Genomic DNA, 19,829 nt, shown 5'->3' with positions numbered 1-19,829 from the left:
AAGCGTCTCTGAAAGGTGCTCGCCTTAGCTCAGCAGGGCTTGCATTTAGAACTATGTGATTTGTTCTTGTGCAACATTACGCCTTATTATTTCCTGCCGGCAAGAAACCATGCAGTCGGGGTCTGCCAGATTCACATTTAAGTCGCACTGTCCTTTTAGCTGGAGGGTCTGTGAATGTGATGACTGCGGCAGGACCAATGAAGCAGTCAGGGAGAGGGCCCCAGGACAATGCATTAACAATGTCTCCCTGTAGAAGTTTTGGGTATGTCTATGCTGCAGGCTCCTTCTGTTCACACACAAGCAGCCGCTGAATAGCAGATGTGTTGGAGGTCTCCCTCAGTCCCTCGGCAGTATTGAGATACGAAAGTCTCCTTTTGAACAAATTAGGCCCTCAAATAGTTCAACAACAAGAAACTTGAATTTCAAACTATATGGCTTGGTTGTGAAATGTATAGCATGTCAGCACTGAAGCAAAACCTGAACTTTTTCCAACTTAGGGGTATAAACCATGTAACTGTTCAAATGAATATTGAAATGTTAATTTCAGAATATGTGACTGTGAAGTAGAATTGCGCATTACCACTATTCTAGGCCAAGAACATATTCAGTGCTTGACATTCAGGTAAATTTGGCAGTGGCAAAACTATTTTCAGGTCTTGCCAACATTTTTTAAGCAGATTTAAATCAAAACTATAACTCGGGAAAATTCACTGTCTTCTTGGTGTATTTTTGGCCAGTGTATATTTGGCCTTGTGTTTTAGGTTATTGACCTGCTGAAAGGTGAATTAATCTCCCAGTGTCTGGTGGAAAGCAGATTGGAAACTACCCAGTTTTTAACGATTACAAGCATACCCATATGTTGCAGCCACAATATGTTTGAAAATATGGAGAGTAATACTCAGTGATGTATTGGATTTGCCCCAAAAATAACACTTTGTACACAAATGTGAATTACTTTGCCACATTTTTTGCAGTACTACTTTAGTGCCTTGTTGCAAACAAGATACATGTTTTGGAATATTTATGTTCTGTTCTTCCACTGATGTTGAGTGACTAGGCCTGGCTCGCAGTCGCCATTCCAATTCATCCCAAAGGTGTTCAATGGGGTTGAGGTCAGGGCTCTGTGCAGGCTAGCCAAGTTCTTCCACACCAATCTTGACAAACCATTTCTGTGCTGAACTCGCTTTGTGCACATGTACATTGTCATGCTAAAACAGGAAAAGGCCTTCCCCAAACTTTTGCCACAAAGTTGGAAGCATAGGATTGTCTCGAATGTCACTGTATGCTGAAGCGTTACGATTTCCCTTCACTGGAACTAAGGTTCCCAAACCCTGAAAAACAGCCCCAAACCATTATTCATCCTCCACCAAACTGTACAGTTTGCACAACAGAGGACAGACGATTCTTATGCATCACTCGCTTCAGCACTTGACAGTTTCATTCTGTGAGCTTGTGTGGCCCACCACTTCACGGCTGCGTTTCCACTTCACAATAACAGCACTTACAGTTGACCGGGGAAGCTCCAGCAGGGCAGAAATATGACAAACTGACTTGATGCAAAGGTGGCATCCTATGACTGTCCAACGTTGAAAGTAACTGAGCACTTCAGTAAGGCCATTCAACTGCCAATGTTTGTCTATGGAGATTGTATGGCTGTGTGCTAGAGTTTATAAACCTGTTGGCAAAAGGTGTGGCTGAAATGGCCAAATCCACTAATTTGAAGGGGTGTCCACATACTTGTGTATATAGTGTACATCCTAATTTTTCAGCCAACTCTCAAAGGGATAGTAGTTTTTTTTGTTACCCCATCTACCAATAGGTGCCCTTCTTTGCGAGGTATTGGACAATTTTCCCTGTTTTTTTGTGGTTGAATCTGTGTTTGAAATTCAATGTTCAACTGAAGGACCTTACAGATGTGCGGGGTACAGAGATGAGGTAGTCATACAAAAATCATGTTACACACTATTATTTCACACAGAGGGAGTCCATGAAACATACTATGTGACTTTGTTACTCCTGAAATGATTTAGCTTTACCATAATTAAGGGGTTGAATGCTTATGGACTTTTTTTTAATGTTGGTTTTTTATGTTGGTTTTATTTCTAAAAACATAATTCCACTTTGACATTATGGGATATTGTGTGATGGCCAGTGCTACACAATCAGAATTGAATCCATTTTAAATTCAGGCTGTAACACAACAGAATGTGGTAAAAGAAAAGAGGTGTGAATATTTCTGAAGGCACTGTATGTATGTACTGTATTCCTGTCAGTTTTTTTCTGAGGTATTTGACACCGGGGGCTATTTAAACATTACCAGAATCTACAGGTTTCAGCTGGATAACCAACTCAAACTGTTGTTTTCAAAAGGATCTGCACTTCTTTTGTTTATGTAGGCTGTATTCTCTTGTTCTTGTGTGGTATCGACCAATGGCAGATGATGGTACAGAATCAATTCAGTATTCCCAAAGCCTCAATGCTGTAGGACTAACCTTTCTTCTCTTTCTCTTCCTCCCCCCACAGAAGACACAGCACTCATGAAAATTCTGAGGCCATTAGAGGAGTGAGGCCCAACAGTGGATCCTGGTCATTCACAATCAAAATTATCGGTAAGGCACCTTATCCGCTGTGGAGCTGTCGGATTACTTCAAATCTAGCTCACCCGAGGAGCTTCCTAAGCAATCTTTATGTGCTTGGTGTTACAAAACAGCTCAGAGTGGGTAACAAAATTGGAGGCCCCGCTGGAATGTATGTGTAGCCTTTTAATATTATTATTTTTATCCCACATACTGTGATTAGAAATCACAAGGGAATACTACTCTTCTTTTTTGTGTATGTGAGCACAAAGCAAATTGCTAGCCCATGAGGTAAACTATTAAGAAGGATTCTTCTTCAGCACGCCCTCCCCTGCAGCCCGGTCTCAAGCTCCCCTGAAGCACGCTCTCAAGGTCTCCGGCCATCACTAAGGCATCGTAATAATGACACAAGTCAGCCAAAGGTCTCACCCACCAGGCATCTCTATTAGGGTTGAATAGCGGGAACCGGGTCTCCGAGATTGAAAGAGATTTCTTGGCCAAACCCACTTCCTTTTTCCGGGAAAAATAACTGTGAGAAACCAATAAAGTATAATAAATGATTTCAATGAACAGCATGATGTGAAATTGAACTGTTAAATCAGCCAATATATGATGTCTAAATCTGGCTTCTCTACGGCCTTCTCTCTGATATCTGCATGATCAATCATCAATGCTGAGGTGGGGACAGACAGCGCATCCTAATATTCTTTTATCAAAAGTTGTTTTTTTTTGGCAGAAATGCCTTCTCGAACTTGTGAACTTTCATGTGCCTTAATAACAAACCTGTATGCCATCTGTAAATACGAATAAAAGTGTTAAATTATGAGCCTTGTTGGTTAAGCCACAGAAAAAATTAGCAACCTTCCCACTAGCCATGATTGCCTGAGATAATGAGTGGGCTGGACATGCAGAGAGAGGTTTTTGATTTGGTCTGCCATATTGAAGGCTTCTGTCTATTTGAGCTCGTCAGTCTGTGTTGGTAATGCTGTTGGAACGTGGCTTTAAAAATAAATATATTGTGTAGTGGAGCTGCATAAGTGTTGCTGTCCACTTTCTGGAAGATCAAGTTTTGAAATCAGTGGAATTTGACTATGATGACTAAAGAGATGGAGAAAACACCTGTCTCCGGATTACATCTTCAAACTAAGGGAAACATTGGTATGGCATCCCTGACAGGGAGCGAGACGCGTCCATCATGCATGATGATGTATACAGGTAACATAGTCTAGCGTTAGCTAGCTACATTTTGAGATATTACACATTTCTAATTTTGAAAGAAAGTGGTTCCATTGCAAGCTAAAGTGTACTGCTAGCTAGCTAACAGTAGCTGTTTGGCTCCTGAGCTGACGTTATTTGTTTCCCAAAGCCATTTGCTTTTCTAGTCAACCGTGGTTGGTTAGCTCCCAGCACTGTGGCATTGTTTGCACTTTGTTCATTGTTGTTTAACTAGCTGACGTTAGCTGGCTGGCTCGATAGCTAGCGTTACGTGACATGTCTGATCTTAAACGTGGTTTATTGTTTAGCTAGCTAGCTATATGTCTTAAGCTAAAGTGTACTGTTAGTTAGCTAACGTTAGCTGGCTAATGTTAGCTAGCTAACATTGAACCTGGTTGGTTAGCTCCCAGCACTGTGGCATTGTTGTCACTTTGTTCATTGTTGTTTAACTAGCTTACGTTAGCTGGCTGGCTCGTTAGCTAACGTTACGTGACGTGTGTACAACACCTGTTGAATATGGCCGGTGTCAGTAAATGTCTGCTAAAAAGCGTAATGACATTGTTGCCAGTAGAGCGGGTTAGGCTATTTTCATGTAATCCAGGGCTTTGAATGCTCTGAATGCTCCGAGAGCGAAATTAGGTGGGTGGGGCTAAAACTTAAGTGGGTGTGTACAATGCTGAATGGGTGTAGACAACGAAGAGCTCTTCACTAGATGCCAAAACATTCAAAGGCCATTTTCTCAAAAGTGAGTTTACAAGTTGATCAACATTCAAAGCAGAATTACTTTCCCATTGTTCCTCAAATGCAGTGTATGACATAACATTTTGTAGCTCTGAGTCTCTACTTTTATTCAATGTGAAAATCACCATTTCACATTTTGCTACAGAAGACCGAATCCAGGTGGTGAGTCACAAATGGTGTTCGATGGGGTGGAGGTCAGGCCTTCACACTGATCTCGACAAACCATTTCTGTATGGACCTTGCTTTGTCCACAGGGGCATTGTCATGCTGAAACAGGAAAGGGCCTTCCCCAAACTGTTGCCAGAAAGTTGGTAGCACAGAATCGTCATAGAATGTCATTGAATGATGTAGTAACGTTAAGATTTACCTTCACTGGAACCAAGAAGGCTAGCCAGAACCATGAAAAACCGCCCCAGACCATTATACCTCCTCCACTATACTTTACAGTTGGCACTATGCATTGGGGCAGGTAGCTTTGTCCTGGCATCCGCCAAACTCAGATTCATCCTTCGGTCTGCCAGATGGTGAAGCGTGATTCATCGCTCCAGAGAACGTGTTTCCACTACTCCAGAGTCCAATGGCGATGAGCTTTACACCACGACAACCGACGCTTGGAATTGCACATGGTGATCTTAGGCTTGTGTGCGGCTGCTCGGCCAAGGAAACTGATTTCATGAAGCTCCCGGCAAACGGTTGACATTGCTTCCAGAGCCATTTTGGAACTCTGTAGTGAATGTTGCAACAGACAATTTTTACGAACTTCAGCATTCGTCGGTCCTGTATTGTGAGCTTGTGTGGCCTACCACTTCGCGACTGAGCCGTTTTTGCTCCTAGATGTTTCCTATTCACAATAACAGCACTTACAATTGACCGTAGCAGCTCTTGCAGGGCAGAAATTTGACGAACTGACTTGTTGGAAAGGTGGCATCCTATGCTTTTCCAACAGTCTTGAAGGAGTTCCCATATGTGCTGAGCACTTGTTGGCTGCTTTTCCTTCACTCTGTGGTCCAATTCATCCCAAACCATCTCAATTAGGTTGAGATCAGGTGATTGTGGAGGCCAGGTCACCTGATGCAGCACTCCATCACTCTCCGTCTTGGTCAAAAAACCCTGACACAGCCTGGTGGTTTGTTATGTCATTGTCCTGTTGAAAACAAATGATAGTCCCACGAAGCACAAACCAAATGGGATGCCTTATCGCTACAGAATGCTGTGGTAGCCATGCTGGTTAAGTGTGCCTTGAATTCTAAATAAATCACAGACAGTGTCACCAGCAAAGCACCATCTCACCTCATCCTCCATACTTCACAGTGAGAACCACACATGTGGAGATCATCTGTTCACCTATGCATCTCAGAAAGACACATTGGTTGGAATCCAAATTATAAAATTAGGACGCATCAGACCAAGGAACAGATTTCCACCGGTCTAATGTCCATTGCTCATGTTTCTTTGCCCAAGCGAGTCTCTTCTTATTGGTGTCCTTTAGTAGTGGTTTGTTTACAGCAATTTGACCATTAACCTCTTGAAACTCCCCATCCCGGATCCGGGATTGTGACTAAGCCTCAGGCTCATTAGCATAACGCAACGTTAACGATTTCTGAAAATCGCAAATAAAATTAAAATAATGCGTTTGCTCTCAAGCTTAGCCTTTTCTTAACAACACTGTCATCTCAGATTTTCAAAATATGCTTTTGAACCATAGAAATTGACTAATTTGTGTAAGAGTATGCAAAGCTAGCATAGCATTTTGTGTAGCATGTAGCACGCAACATTTTCACAAAAGCCAGATAACCAAATAAATAAAATCATTTACCTTTGAAGAGCTTCTGATGTTTTCAATGAGGAGACTCCCAGCCACATACCAAATGCGCAGTGTTTCCTGAAAGCGTCTGTGTGTAGGAGAAATCGTTCCGTTTTCTACATTGCGCCTGGCTACCGAAACGAACCGAAAATGCAGTCACCTACAACGTGAAACTTTTTCCGGATTAACTACATAATATCGACCGAAACATGACAAACGTTGTTTGGAATCAATCCTCAAGGTGTTTTTTCACATATCTCTTCATTGACATGCAGTTCTTGGAAGCTTGCTTCTCTCTCTCTGCCCCATGGAAAAATACTGGCAGGTGACTTTTGCGCACCAATTTCGGCGCAGGACACCGGGCGGACACGTGGTAAATGTGGTCTCTTATGGTCAATCTTCCAACGATCTGCCTACAAATACGTCACAATGCTGCAGACACCTTGGGGAAACGACAGAAAGGGCAGACTCATTCCTCTTGCGTTCACAGCCATATAAGGAGATCATGAAAGACAGAGCCTCAAAAATCCTTGTCATTTCCTGGATGCCAAGTCATCTTGGTTTTGCCTGAAGCTCACGTTAAAGGGCACGCACAGAGAAGATATTTGTATTTCTGGACACGTCAGAGTGTTTTCTTTCGAACAGTAGCAATTATATGCATAGTCGAGCATCTTTTTGTGACAAAATATCTTGTTTAAAACGGGAACGTTTTTCTTCCAAAAATGAAATAGCGCCACCATAAGTGTAAGAGGTTAAGGCCTGATTCACGCATTCTCCTCTTAACTTCTTGAAACTCCCCATCCCGGATCCGGGTTTGTGACTAAAGCCTCAGGCTCATTAGCATAACGCAACGTTAACGATTTCTGAAAATCGCAAATAAAATGAAAATAATGCATCTGCTCTCAAGCTTAGCCTTTTCTTAACAACACTGTCATCTCAGATTTTCAAAATATGCTTTTGAACCATAGAAATTGACTAATTTGTGTAAGAGTATGCAAGCTAGCATAGCATTTTGAGTAGCATGTAGCACGCAACATTTTCACAAAAACCAGATAACCAAATAAATAAAATCATTTACCTTTGAAGAGCTTCTGATGTTTTCAATGAGGAGACTCTCAGTTACATACCAAATGCGCAGTGTTTCCTGAAAGCGTCTGTGTGTAAGAGAAATCGTTCCGTTTTCTACATTGCGCCTGGCTACCGAAACGAACCGAAAATTCAGTCACCTACAACGTAAAACTTTTTCCGTATTAACTACATAATATCGACCGAAACATGGCAAACGTTGTTTGGAATCAATCCTCAAGGTGTTTTTTCACATATCTCTTCATTGACATGCAGTTCGTGGAAGCTTGCTTTCCTCTCTGTATCGCATGGAAAAATACTGGCAGGTGACTTTTGCGCACCAATTTCGGCGCAGGACACCGGGCGGACACCTGGTAAATGTGGTCTCTTATGGTCAATCTTCCAATGATCTGCCCACAAATACGTCACAATGCTGCAGACACCTTGGGGAAACGACAGAAAGGGTTGACTCACTCCTCTCACATTTACAGCCATATAAGGAGACAATGGAAAACAGAGCCTCAAAAATCCTTGTCATTTCCTGGATGCCATCTCATCTTGGTTTTGCCTGAAGCTCACGTTCTAGGGCACGCACAGAGAATATCTTTGTATTTCTGGACACGTCAGAGTGTTTTCTTTCGAATGGTAGCAATTATATGCATAGTCGAGCATCTTTTTGTGACAAAATATCTTGTTTAAAACGGGAACGTTTTTCATCCAAAAATGAAATAGCGCCCCCATAGATGTAAGAGGTTAACAGTTGATGTTGAGATGTGTCTGTTGCTTGAACTCTGTGAAGCATTTATTTGGGCTGCATTTTTTTAGGCTGGTAACTCTAATGAACTTATCCTCTGCAGCAGAGGTAACTCTGGGTCTCATAGCGCAACATGCAACAATTTTAACGTTTTTACTGTGTTACAGTTCATATACTTGAATCAGTCAATTGAAATAATTTAGTTAGGCCTTGAACTATGGATTTAACATGACTGAGCAGGGGCGCAGCCATGGGTGGGCCTGAGAGCAAGACCCACTAACATGGGAGCCAGACCTAGCCAATGAAAAATAGTTTTTCCCCACAAAAGGGCTTTTTTTACAGACAGAAATACTCAGTTTCATCAGCTTTCCGGTTAGCTGGTCTCAGACTATCCCGCAGGTGAAAAAGCCTGATGTGGAGGTCCTGGGCTGGTGTGGTTGCATGTGGTCTGCAGTTGTGTGGTCGGTTGGACGTACTGCCAAATTCTCTAAAATGACATTGGAGGCAGCTGATGGTAGAGAAATTAACTTTCAATTCTCTGACAACAGCTCTGGTGGACATTCGTGCAGTCATCATGCCAATTGCACGTCCCATTAAACTTGAAACATCTGTGGCGTTGTGTAACAATGCCACACCTGTCAGGTGGATGGATTATTTTGGCAATGGAGAAATGCTCACTAACAGGGATTTAAACTTTTATTTCACCTCATGAAACATGTGACCAACACTTTACATGTTGTTTTTTGTTTTGTCTTGTTCTCCCCACTGTATATCTATACTGAACAAGTATTTGATACACTGCCGATTTTTATCATAGGTACACTTCAACTGTGAGAGACGGAATCCAGAAAATCACATTGTATGATTTTTAAGTAATTAATTAGCATTTTATTGCATGACATAAGTATTTGATCACCTACCAACCAGTAAAAATTCCGTCTCTCACAGACCTGTTAGTTTTTCTTTAAGAAGCCCTCCTGTTCTCCACTCATTACCTGTATTAACTGCCCCTGTTTGAACTCGTTACCTGTATAAAAGACACCTATCCACACACTCAATCAAACAGACTCCAACCTCTCCACAATGGCCAAGACCAGAGAGCAGTGTAAGGACATCAGGGATACATTTGTAGGACAATAGGCAAGCAGTTTGGTGAGAAGGCAACACTATTAGCCTTAGATTTAACTAATGAATGTTGGGTTGCGCATAAACTTCTAACTTGCACAAAATACACTTGCACTGCGCTGGCCACTCTCCTTAAAAAACAGTCCTTAGCTCTTTGAGTCCCAGGAAAAGCTAGACTACAATTGCTTGTGGGACCTTTTTGCAACCTCTTGTTTACTGAATGTTCAAGACCTCATCCAATAGAAGTCATAGGCAATTTGAAAGAGAACGCACGATGGCAGTATGCTATAGCAGTTGTTTATTCAGTCCATAACCTTTCTTTGTGAAGAGAAGTGAAAGCCGTTTGCATCTTATTGCAGTCCTAATTTATTGCAACTTGTCATTACAATGATGAAGATGCGGACGATAGAAGGTATTTCATTTAACTGTTGAAAGTGTTGCTTCATTCCTTCCTCAATCAAAAGAAAGAGAAGGTAGGCTAATACCGACGTCGCAGCACATCAGGGGAATTATTATGAATGTTAGCCCAATTATCAACATTTAAAATGTTTTCAAATCCTAAATCACTTTGCTGGCCTAAAATTGTAACTTTGTAAGCCTCATGTCCTGCACCAGCATATCATGTTCTCTCCCAGCTTCATGGTTTTGAAAGAGGTACGTAATTCCAGTCCATATAATATAGTATTATACAATACAGTACGGTAATACAGTCCACACTCAAAAAGATTAGCCTACTGGAGCTTTCACTTTCATTTGTTTACCTAAGGAAGCATAGCTACATCTATGGGCTTTTATGTTTTTCTGTCACACGTAATATGAAGGCACAATCATTTCATTTGGCCTTTTTTTGGGCTTGGGCTCATAAAATGTATAATTTATAGCTCATCGGGCTCAGGTAGCATCAGGCTTGAATTTTCTTGCCGATCAAAGCTCTCGTCAAATCCAGACATATGTATGTGCTTTAATGACATTTCCTTTTTGGGCTGGAAATACCGGGTTACCCGGGAGAAGTGTTTTTTTTTTTCTAGGGATGGAACATTTGAAAAATACCGGGAAAATATACACCCCTAATCTCTACCCCTGCCGCTCCAATTTATTCAGACAAATCTCGAGTGATCCCAGAGGTCACTCGGGGTAGCCCTCCCGTCCATTCGTATATACTACTAGGATATGGTGAACAACACCTTGCCAGCCTGCCTGCTTGCCTGCATGCAGTGCTCCCACAGCTTTGGAACTCCATGTAATGCATCAGCGGGAGGTAATCGGATTTCCAATGACTACACAGGCAAATCTGCAATGCTAATGTGCTTAATAAAAGGCTCCCAAATAGGTTAAGTTGATTTAAAAAAAAAATCCTATATGGAATTGGCTCACTCATTAGATCCCATTGAGAAGCAATAGGCTACATGCAAAAATCCAAAATAAATCTTATCAATTGCTACACCCCGTCATGCAAATATGTTTGTCTCACTGTGGGGGACGGGTTAATATGAAGATGGGCAATGGATTGAAATCAAAAGTTGCACTACGTGGTGCAGATGAATAGTTTCAACAGTGTGTGTGTATGAGGGAGAGTGTGTGTATGGAAGGGGGTGCTGGGTTTTCTAACGACAGAAAACAAAGGGGGCAAGTGGAGATTAGTGTTTTTCCAGCTATGTGCGTGGTTGTGTGATGGCTCTTGTGAAATGGGTCTGTAGTGATGATACACAGCCCACCCTCCACTTCCCCAAACTCTATAAACATGATGTCACAACATGAGAAAACCAACATTGCCGTGTTTGTGCATGCGTATTTAGTGCCAACCTACACAAATTGTGGTCCAAAACAATGTATGAAGAAGACAAAATTGAGTTTTCAGCTTGCATTATTGACAGCAACAACAACAAAACTATCTGCCAAACCTTTTCTCCTCAAATATAGTCATTGAATTAATATTTTTTTAAATTTGTTCAAGATTACTGGCCAACCTCAGCAGCAAGTTAGGCCCACATTTTTCATACGTAAATATTAGAATAGGATGAAAGGTGTTTTATGATGAAGGCACGTTTGATCATCTAACAAAGCATCTAATTAGATACCATTCTCTATAAAGCAAAGCTCCATTCAACTAATGCAAAGATGTGTTACCTCTAACCTCTTCCTGCTGAACCCTCTTTGTCTTCATCAGATATTGCTTTGACATATTGAAAGTGGGCCATCTCTTTACACTCACTTGAATGCATAGAATTCTATGAATACGCATTATAAACTACAAAGTAGAACATATTGAAATCCTGTCAGGTATAATCATGGCAATCATCCAATCTAGAATGTGTTATTTAAGCCTTGCAGAGAAAGTGGAACTGACATATATAATTTAATAAGTGATTTTCACATCACTGTTGTTATATCAAGCAACTTGCGTACAATTTTGAGATTTTAAGAACCATTAGGAAAGTTGATGGGGGTTAATAACTAAATGTTCCTGTCATGCAACGTCAAGGTAAATGTGCAGAAACAAGTGTCAAATGCAATGTGTCCCACAGTTTGTACCCAGAGGTCCTAAGGCAGTGTAAGTTGGAAACTTGATAGAATGTGAATTAAGCTTGGAGTTACTATGTCAGCAAAAAGTAACAATGTCAATGAATTGTTACCAAAATTACTGCAGAATATCTGAACTTGGTGAATGCATTTTCTAAGATGCTTGACTGTGAGGGTTGAGGGGGAAACTATCTGTGGATTTCAGGATGAAGCTGAAGCAAGATACAAGAGAAGCATTCAATTTATCAGGGCTCCCAGACAATGACCCTTGACAGATTAGATAATTTTGTTCAAACATTTCAGAGAAGTTGACATGCCTTTCCAGAAATGGTGTGCTTTGTCAGCTGTTTCCACTTTCTGTTTCCAATATTCAAATGACCCCATTGAGCAAGACTTTAAAAAAAATAATTCTAAATCTAATTTTGAATTGCATTTTTTGTTGTTGAGCAGTGACTCAATCCCCCCTCACCCCCATTGACTTACTGTATCAGGAGGACGGTGCTTTCTGGAATGTTGGTGGCCTAATAACTGTTTAACTATTTACTCCCAATTAATAATTCTCTCTGCTTGTGTGATTTGTTTGACTTTTTGTATCAACTCCAGACTCGTGTTGAGTTACCCTTTTTCTGTGTCAGGTTGTTGTACATTGATATTGAGTTACGGTATGATATCATGGAACAGTCGAATGTGACAGAGCGGCGGGTAGCCTAGTGATTAGATCGTTGGACTAGTAACCAAATGGTTGCAAGATCAAATCACAGAGCTGACAAGGTAAAAATCTGTCGTTCTGCCCCTGAACAAGGCAGTTAACCCACTGTTCCTAGGTTGTCATTTAAAATAAGAATTTGTTCTTCAATGACTTGCCATGATAAAAATGAGGATGATTTTTTATAGATTTTACTAAGTTAATTGAAGGGATGCTATTCAGATCACACAGTAAATGGGAGTATAATAATGATTGGCAGGAGTCATAGAGTAACTTTGGGATGTGAGAAGCATATTTCCCACATATTTTCCACTTCTCTTTTAAGGTATTAGTTGTATGTTGATTGATTTCTGTTGATAGATTTCAATCACAGCTGTGATTTATTTTTATAATAGAAAAATCAACACATGCCAGCACTTTTCATAACTTTGACACTAACAGTGTAGTACAAGGAATATGAATTGATTTATGGTATAATGAGCAACAATACAACAACATACTGGGGAAAAATCATTGAATCCATGTCTTTTCAATGAATTTTAACCCAAAAATGCAGTTTTACTTTCTTTTGTCATTTAGGTTAGGATTGTGGAGTAAATACAATGTTGTTGAACCATCCTCAATTTTCTCCTATCACAGCCATTAAACTCTGTAACTGTTTTAAAGTCACCATTGGCCTCATGGTGAAATCCCTGAGCGGTTTCCTTCCTCTCCGACGACTGAGTTCGAAAGGACGTCTGTGCCTTAGTAGTAAATGGGTGTGTTCATACACCATTCAAAGTGTTATTTAATAAATTCACCATGCTCAAACGGATATTCAATGTCTGCCTTTTTTATTTTGACCCATCTACCAATAGCTGCCATTCTTTGCGAGGCATTGGAAAACCTCGGTGGTCTTTATGGTTGAGTCTGTGTTTGAAATTCACTGCTCAACTGATGGATCTTACAATTATTTGTATGTGTGGGGTACAGAGATGAGCTTTTCATTTTTAAGTAATTTATTTTTAAAAATCCACTTTAATATTAAAGTGTATTGTGTATAGGCAAGAGACACAAAATATCAATTTAATCAATCTTAAATTCCTGCTGTAACACAACAAATGTGGAAAAAGTCAAGGGTGTGAATACTTTATGAAGGCACTGTATATTGTTGGCATTACCTCAGACAATAACAAAACATCTTTCATTCTCCATTCAAGTCACTTTATTGTGACATCCCGGTTCTCTCATCTCAGAAACTTTTCAAACTTTTATGGTGAGTGGTGGTAGATATGATCTCTGAAAATAAATATGAGATTCCAAGAAGATACAAAACTGTGACCTTATGAAAGCCTTCAAACCCTTGACATACCCTGAAGACATCTGTTATTTTCTGAGGAATATCTGAGAACTTCATAAAAACTCCTGTTGGGCAAAATTGTTAATAGTTATATTTATTTGCAGAGGGCCGGTGTATTTTTAATCAGGTGTGTAACTTCTTAGTTGGAACAAATGCCTGCACCCACACTGGCTCTCTGTGGATAAGATCAAACCCAGATCTAAGCAGTGTGAAAGCAAAAGCTACTTTGAGAGTGACATCAATGGGTCTCTCTGGCTGCTTGTAACAGGCAGTTGTACACATGCAGTTTCTGGTATTTTTTTCCACTAATTGGTCTTTTGACTAATCAGATCAGCTCTGAATTGGGCTGCCTGTGTAAACGCAGCTCAGATAAAAGGTGAAACTCATTTCATAATTTCTGAAAGAGATCACCCTTTGTTTTCGTTAATGCATAATACCACATACATACAAAGTAACCACAGTTACAAATTGAAGACGACAGAAGTTCAAATCAATTCAAATTCAGTTTGATTTGTCACATGCGCCGAATACAACAGTTGTAGAACTTACAGTGAAATACTTACTTACAAGCCCTTAAAACAATGCAGTTTTAAGAAAATACCTCAAAGTAGAGTTAAGAATGACTAATAATTACAGAGCAGTAGCGGGGCTATATACAGGGGGTGTACCGGTACAGAGTCAATGTGCGGGGGCACTGGTGTCGAGGTAATTGAGGTAATATGTACAATATGTACATGTAGGTAGAGTTATTAAAGTGACTATGCATAGATAAGAGAGTAGCAGCAGTAAAGAAAGGGGGGGGGGGCAATGCAAATAGTCTGGGTAGCCATTTGTTTGTTGTTCAGGAGTCTTATGGCTTGGGGGTAAAAGCTGTTTAGAATCCTCTTGGACCTAAACTTGGCGCTCCGGTACCGCTTTCCGTGCGTTATTAGAGAGAACAGTCTATGACTAGGGTGGCTGGAGTCTTTGACAATTTTTAGGGCCTTCCTCTGACACCGCCTGGTATAGAGGTCCTGGATGGCAGGAAGCTTGGGCCCGGTGATGTACTCACTACCCTCTGTAGTGCCTTGCTGTCGGAGGCCAAGCAGTTGCCATACCAGGCAGTGATGCAACCAGTCAGGATGCTCTTAATGGTACAGCTGTAAAACCTTTTGAGGATCTGATGACCCGTGCCAAATCTTTTCAGTCTCCTGAGGGGGAATAGGTTTTGTCGTGCCCTCTTCACTACTGTCTTGGTGTGCTTGGACCATGTTAGTTTGTTGGTGATGTGGACACCAAGGAACTTGAAGCTCTCAACCTGCTTCACTACAGCCCGTTCGATGAGAATAGGGTCGTGCTTGATCCTCCTTTTCCTGTAGTCCACAATCTCTCCTTTGACTTGATCACATTGAGGGAAAGGTTGTTGTCCTTGCACCACAAGGTTAGGTCTCTGACCTCCTCCCTATAGGCTGTCTCATCATTGTCGGTGATCAGGCCTAGCACTTTTGTCATCAGCAAACTTAATGATGTTGTTGGAGTTGTGCCTGGCTGTGCAGTCATGAGTGAACATGGAGTACAGAAGGGGACGGAGCACGCACCCCTGAGGGGCCCCCGTGTTGAGGATCAGCGTGGCAGATGTGTTGTTCCCTAACCTTACCAACTTGGGGGCAGGCCATCAGGAAGTCCAGGATCCAGTTGCAGAGGGAGGGGTTTAGTCCCAGGGTCCTTAGCTTAGTGATGAGCTTTTAGGGCACTATGGTGTTGAACGCTGAGCTGTAGTCAATGAATAGCATTCTCACAAAAGTGTTAATTTTGTCCATGTGGGAAAGAGGCCGTGTGGAGTGCAATAGAGGTAGCATCATCTGTGGATCTGTTGGTGCGGTATGCAAATTGGAGTGGGTCTAGGTTTTCTAGGATAATGGTGTTGATGTGAGCTATGACCAGCCTTTCAGAGCATTTCATTTAATTTCATACAGACGTGAGTTCTACGGGTCAGTAGACATTTAGGCAGGTTACCTTATGTTCTTGGGCACAGGGACTATGGTGGCATGCTTGAAACATGTTGCTATTACAGACTCAAACAAGAAGAGGTTGAAAATGTCAGTGAAGACACTTGCCAGTTGGTCAGCGCATGCTCACAGTACACGTCCTGGTAATTCGTCTGGCTCAGCGGCCTTTTGAATGTTGTTCTGTTTAAATGTCTTACATCGGCTGCGGCGAGCGTGATCACACAGTTGTTCGGAACAGCTTATGCTCTCATGCATGTTTCAGTGTTACTTGCCTCGATGTGAGCATATAATTTATTTAGCGTAGACTCACTGGGCAGCTATCGGCTGTGCTTCCTTTTGTAGTCTGTAATAGTTTGCAAGCCCTGCCACATCCAACGAGCGTCGGAGCCGGTGTAGTATGAGTTGGTCTTAGTCCTGTATTGAAGCTTTGCCTGTTTGATGTTTCGTCGTAGGGCATAGCGGGATTTCTTATAAGCTTCCATGTTAGAATCCCGCTCCTTGAAAGCGGCAGCTCTAGCCTTTAGCTCAGTGCGAATGTTGCCTGTAATCCATGGCTTCTGGTTGGGGTAAATACATGTGCAAACGACGTCCTCGATGCACTTATTGATAAAGCCAGTGACTGATGTGGTGGCTCCTCAATGCCTTCGGACGAATCCAGGAACATATTCCAGTCTGTGCTAGCAAAACTGTCCTGTAGTTTAGCATCTGCTTCATCTGACCACCTTTTATAGATTGAGTCACTGGTGTTTCCTGCTTTAATTTGAGCTTGTAAGCAGGAATCGGGAGGATAAAGGTATGGTCAGATTTGCCAAATAGAGGGCAAGGGACAGCATTGTACACGTCTCTGTGTGTGGAGTAAAGGTGGTCTAGAATTTTTCCCTCTGTTTGCACATGTAACATGCTGATTGAAATGAGGTCAAAAATATTTAAGTTTCCCTGCACTAAAGTCCCCGGCCACTAGGAGCGCCGCCCCTGGATGAGTGTTTTCCTGTTTGCTTATGGCGGAATACAGCACATTGAGTGCGGTTTTAGTGCCAGCCTCGGTCTGTGGTGATATGTGGACAGCTACGAAAAATACAGCTGAAAACTCTCTAGGTAGATAGTGTGGTCTACAGCTTATCATAAAAAACTCTTCCTCAGGCGAACAAAACCTTGAGACTTAGATATCTTGCACCAGCTATTGTTTGCAAATATGTATAGGCCCCAGCCCCGTGTCTTACCAGAGGCTGCTGTTTTGTCCTGCCGATAGAGTGTATAACCCGCCAGTTGTATGTTCTTAATGTCGCCATTCAGCCACGACTCGGTGAAACATAAGATATTACAGTTTTTAATGTCCTGTTGGTATGATATACGTGCTTTCAGTTCATCCCATTTATTTTCCAGCGACTGAACGTTAGCTAGCGCAATGGCAAGGGCAGATTAGCCACTCATTGCCTGATCCTCACAAGGCACCCTAATCTCTTTCTGCAAAATCTCAGTTTCCTTTTCCAGCTAATCACTGGGATCTGGGCCTGGTCTGGTGTCTGTAATAGTGTATCCCTCCCGTCCGACTCATTAAAGAAGAACTCTTCGTCCAATTTGAGGTGAGTATTCCCAGTTCTGATGTCTTGAAGCTCTTTTCAGTCATAAGAGACGGTAGCAGCAACATTATGTACAAAACAAGTTACGAACAACGCAAAAAAAATAAAAAATAGCATGGTTGGTTAAGAGCTGATAAAACAGCAGCCCTCCCCTCCTGCGCTATTTTCACAGTTCTTTTCCCATCTTGGGCAAAGGGTTGATCAAACCCATTATAATGACACTGCGATAGATGAAAATATCCTCTCCCTGCATTTGGTTCACCTCCAGTCCAGGGTTCCCTCCTAAACTACTGCTAATTGCCAATTAGGTTTCCTCCTCACCCTCACGGTGTTTACTTCTCTCACATTCCTCCCTCATTATGTTCCATAGCAGAGCAGCCAGCTAGACAAATTATTTCATCAAGAAATAGCAGCCGATAGATAACCCCTCTGCTACATCAACTCCATGTAATGGACACTAACATTCTCTGAGATTTCTATATGCAGGCCTACATTCAATTTCCCTGTTCTGGAAGTGGTGGATTAACTAAAGCTTTGGACACAACAGCTGTGTATTGATATAATAAGACAGTCCCAGCAGATGGTGCTTTTGCCATTAACGATAAGATGTTTTGGATGTGGGGGGAACCAGTTGTTGTTACGAGCATTTAGGACTGCTTATGCTGCTGGATCAGCATGCATGACCTTGGGACAGCTTGGGAAATGGCCCTGGGATGTGGATGTCTTTATCTGATTGGCTGTCATGTTTTATTGTTGGAGGGAGATGCAGCCAAATCCCTAGTGACTGTTGGATAAAGTAGTGTTTTCTAGTTTCTATCTAGACAATAAAACAGTGGTGAAAAGTACTTAAGTACAAATACTTTAAAGTACTACTTATGTAGTTTTTGGAGCAATTTACTGTAATATACTTTACTATTTATATTTTGACTACTTCTACTTTTTCTCCACTACATTCCTGAAGAAAACAATGTACTTTTTATTCCTTACATTTTCCCTGACACCCAAAAGTACTAGTTACATTTTGAATGCTTAGCAGGAAATGTTCTAATTTGTGCACTAATCCCCTGTCATCCCAACTGCCTCTGATCTGGCAGATTCAATAAACACAAATGCTTTGTTTGTAAATGACGTCTGAGTGTTGAAGTGTGCCCATGGATATTCATAAATAAAGAAAATAAAGAAAATCGTGCCATTGAGGAATACAGCTTATTATAAGGAATTTGAAATGATTTATACTTTTACTTTGACTTTTGATACTTAGATTACATATACTTTTGTATTTAAATACATTTAAAACTTAATACTTTTAGACTTTTACTCAAGTAGTATTTTACTGGGTGACTTTCACTTTTACTTGAGTCATTATCTTTTAAGGTTTCTTTACTTTTACTCAAGTATGACAATTGGGTACTTTTTCCACCACTGCAATAATAGCTGACGCAGCATATTATTTGAGCAACTCTATGACATGTGCAGAGGACTAGTGTTGGTATGCGTTGCAGAGGACTAGTGTTGGTATGCGTTGCGAAGGACTAGTGTTGGTATGCGTTGCGAAGGACTAGTGTTGGTATGCGTAGCGAAGGACTAGTGTTGGTATGCGTTGCGAGGGACTAGTGTTGGTATGCGTTGCGAAGGACTAGTGTTGGTATGCGTTGCGAAGAAGACCACAGATATTTGAGTTTGCAGGACCACGCATACATAATAGGCCACAGCTTGTCTGTATGCACAATATCATTGTCTATGAAGTTTGATTTCAATACATTTTGTACAATTGAACAGAATCAACAGTTGGCTCAGCTGTCAAAAAATGTTCTCCCTCTTAATATTTATACTTTCATTTTGTTTGCTCTATGTAAGGACATGTTTTTCAAGAAGCATAGCCTGCATCCATTTAGAACTATAGTTAGAAAGACCGCGTGAATATAAGCTAGCTTTCCTTTTTCAGCTTTGTGTGCTTTAGTTTATGACTGTGACATGAAGGCCTAACACAACATTTCCTGCCCTGTAGCGCACCATGGTCGAAAACAAATTCTCAGCTGAAACAGCTGAAGTCTTACCTCAAAGATGTGCTTGCAGTTTTCAAGAAACGACTGGCTTTGTTGACTTACGTGGAAGACTTAGACTGGGGGGTGGAAAACAAAATCAAAGCCCAAATGCTCCTGGTCACTTTATGTGGAAAATATGTACACAGGTTCCTGCATAAGAGTATAAAAACATGTTTGTTTGCTTTCTTGGTGTAATAGAGTATTGTACAATGGAAACTGCTCAACCAAAATATATCTGCAGTTCACGAAATGTCTCCCATGTCTGTGGTAAACCAAAGTGTAAACAGATGGTGAGTGTGTTTTATTGTTGTACCTGCGGTTGATGTCATGGCCGTGCAATGTGTGATGACCGAGGGAGTGTACCAATGGGT

The 19,829-nt window shown here is 41.3% G+C and overlaps 1 protein-coding gene across 1 annotated transcript in view; it reads left to right on the top strand.

Annotated features, from left to right (window-relative positions):
• The window catches only part of LOC135547291 (PTB domain-containing engulfment adapter protein 1-like), a 150,163-nt gene that overhangs the window by 93,914 nt on the left and 36,420 nt on the right, over positions 1 to 19,829 (top strand). The window contains exon 2 of the mRNA XM_064976138.1: positions 2,524 to 2,609. The gene's annotated coding sequence lies outside the window, so the exon portion shown is untranslated. The remainder of the gene's footprint in view (positions 1 to 2,523; positions 2,610 to 19,829) is intronic.

This window comes from Oncorhynchus masou, chromosome 10 (genome assembly GCF_036934945.1).
Source record: "Oncorhynchus masou masou isolate Uvic2021 chromosome 10, UVic_Omas_1.1, whole genome shotgun sequence".
Taxonomy (NCBI): domain Eukaryota; kingdom Metazoa; phylum Chordata; class Actinopteri; order Salmoniformes; family Salmonidae; genus Oncorhynchus; species Oncorhynchus masou.
Note: the sequence above shows the minus strand (reverse complement) of the source record. Positions and strands in the feature narration are given on the sequence as shown.